Raw genomic sequence first — 2,753 nt, 5'->3', positions numbered from 1 at the left:
CAAGAAACTCAGGAAACAGCTTCTTCTTAAAAATATATATATTATTATTATTCCAATTTTTGCAGGTATGTGAGAGTGACAACAACCTTCTGTACAGTGTGAGCGTTTTGCTGATGGAAAGGATAAATAATTAACCCAGCACATTTTAATTTCCATCACCTAAGAGTGAATGGATACAAACCAGCCCACGTCTTTAAATCCGTGGGCTAATTTCAGCTTAGCTTGGCAGGTGAACAGAGGCTTCAGGAATTGTGTTCCAACAAGCTCCATGAAGCTGGGGAGCTCTGAAAGCCAGAGATGATTTATTAATTCCCTCACTGAGAAGAGGAAATCAAAGGGGACCAGCCTAAATCAGACCTCAGAGAATCCCCACGGAGGCAAGCGCAGTGGAAAAGGGTCTGGATGGAGTTTTTGTGTTGTTACAGCCCCAGGGGACGGGGGGGTCACTCTGGAGGTGCCAGAACAGGAGGAGGGAACAGCGTTTTGATGGCTCTTTCCTCATGAACCTCCTGCCACCCCATGAGCAGCCCTGAGGGAGAGAAGGTGGAATCCCTGCAGCTTTCCCTCTGCTGGGCTGTTCTGGGGAACAAGAGGAGCCCTTTGCTCTTGCCCATCACCTCTCACAAACTCCAAGGCCAGGTTGGATGGAGCTTGGAGCAACCTGGTCCAGTGGAAGGGGGGTGGAACTGGGTGATCTTTAAGGTCCCTTCCATCCCAAACCATTCTGTGGTTCTATGAAGCTGCTGGTAGCCTAAAACACCCTATTAAAGGGAGCAGGGAGTGACACAGCTGAAAACTGTAACTTCCACTTAAAACTCCCCAACGTTTCTCCCCATTAATCTTTGAGTTTCTTCCATCCCTCTCCTAAAACACCAACGCACTCAGGAGTGCTAAGTACTTCCTATAAAAAGAATGGAATTCTACCAACCAGAAGGTTTTACTTTTTAATTATTAATTTTGAAATCTCCTTTAGCACTCCACAGTTGCAGCTCAGAGTCCCAAGCAGAGCACTGGGGCTTGGACCCCATGCTCCTCAGGAACTGAGAGCTCCCAGGGACAACACTGGGACTCTTTCCCGTTCCTGCTCTGAAATAACAGGTATAACTAAATTCCTCCTGCTCCTCCTTTGTGGGGTTCTCCCCCTAAAATGTGCAGAAGTGGAAAAAAAGGGCATTTTTCCTTTCGTTGCAAGGAGAGCCTGAAAGCTTGGCACACAAGTGAGCCATGTCCTGGAATTTGGGTGGGTCTAGGAAAAAGCACAGACTTCAGTGGAAAACATATACAGGGGTGTGTGTATGTGTGAGAAAAAGCCTTTTAAACCTTAAATTAACCACATCCATGGATTGGTCAGGAACAGGAAAAACAAAATAAAAAAAAAAATAAAAAAAAAGGAGAAAAGTGCCCCTGAAATAAAACTCTTGGGCAATACTGAGGATAAGCAACCCTACAGCAACAGTGGAAAAGCGTCACTGGTGGTTTTAGTTCATCCCTGATCACCTCAAAGAGACAGGTGGAAGGCCTTGGTTTAGATATGACTCCAGAATTTAGGGGGTTTTAGGACCCCCATGACCATTTCTGTCCTTCCTGGAGCTGTGGCCTCTGTCCATGAGGCTGGTGAGGAGGCAGTGCTTGGATGGGACAAGAGTAGGGCCAAGGAATGGACAAGAGGATGGGACAGGCTGTGTAAAAGCACATCAATATTTGCCTATGAAATATCACATGCTCTGATTTTATTGGGCACTATTGAATTTTCTGTCCAGCATTTAAAAATTTTAACCCTCTTGTTTTTATGAAGTAGCTCCCAGACATTTGTTTGAGATGAAGCTGAGTTTGATCTCTGTTTATCAGACCTGGACAATCAAGGGAAACGGCACTCCATGCAATTTGAAATCTTTGTCGTGCAGAGAAAACTGAGTAGGAATGGAGATTTTTGAAGCTTCTACGTCCCTCAAAGAGAATACTGGGCCCACTCTCTAATTCACAGTAAAGTAATTAATTATAAAAAATAATTAAGTTATCTATATGTGTCCCTGCTGTGCCAGCAGCATCACCTGCGCTTTGCCTAAGAGAGAAAGACATTCACTTAAAAAATAATTCAGATTCGGGCGAGGGAAGTGGATTCTTCCTCTCCCTTTTTGCTGGTGTTGCTTTTTGAAAACATTTTGCACAGCGTGAACTTGTTCACACAGGCAGGGCAATTCTTCATAACCAAATAACTTCCTGAGAAAATCAGCTCGTAACAAGTTTTAGGATGAAGCCACGGCAAACCCCATCCTTCTCCCTCGGAAAAGTGCTTTGTAGGATTGCAAAGATCACTGGTCCAGGTTCGCTGCTGCGTCCTGGCCATGCAGATAAGACAAAAATTTAGCTTTTTTGGCGTTTAGCTCTGTGTTTGTCATTACTCTGCCTTCATGAAGCACAAATCAGCTGCACCACACAGGTAAGAGAGACCCAGAGGAAAAGCTTTACTACTGTAACAACACCCACCTTCCTCCTGGGTCAGGGTGTGCTGGTTTTCCCCACTTAGATTTGAATCTTTCTACACTAGGAATAGATGAACAAAAGGTTACCAAAACTCAGCCCCTGAAAGAAAAGGATTTTTTTTTCCCCTTTGCCAGCTTCCTGGCCTTTTTGCAACCCTACCATTACTTTCAATACTATTGAGGTTTTTAGACGTTTAAAAGGCCTAGGAATTTTAATTTTTTTTTTTTTTTTTTTTTTTTTTTTTTTTTTTTTTTTTTTTTTTTTTTTTT

The 2,753-nt window shown here is 43.5% G+C and overlaps 1 protein-coding gene across 1 annotated transcript in view; it reads left to right on the top strand.

Annotated features, from left to right (window-relative positions):
• The first annotated feature begins 955 nt into the window (after positions 1-955).
• KCNJ15 (potassium voltage-gated channel subfamily J member 15) overlaps positions 956-2,753 on the top strand; it is a 14,508-nt gene continuing 12,710 nt past the window's right edge. Inside the window, exon 1 of the mRNA XM_027908250.1 lies at positions 956-1,098. The gene's annotated coding sequence lies outside the window, so the exon portion shown is untranslated. The remainder of the gene's footprint in view (positions 1,099-2,753) is intronic.

The sequence above is a fragment of the Empidonax traillii genome, unplaced genomic scaffold, assembly GCF_003031625.1.
Source record: "Empidonax traillii isolate 1590-97213 ecotype Southwest subspecies unplaced genomic scaffold, ASM303162v1 scaffold1665:size134340, whole genome shotgun sequence".
Taxonomy (NCBI): domain Eukaryota; kingdom Metazoa; phylum Chordata; class Aves; order Passeriformes; family Tyrannidae; genus Empidonax; species Empidonax traillii.
The sequence above is the reverse complement of the archived record's forward strand: the minus strand, read 5'-3'. Positions and strand labels throughout refer to the sequence as shown.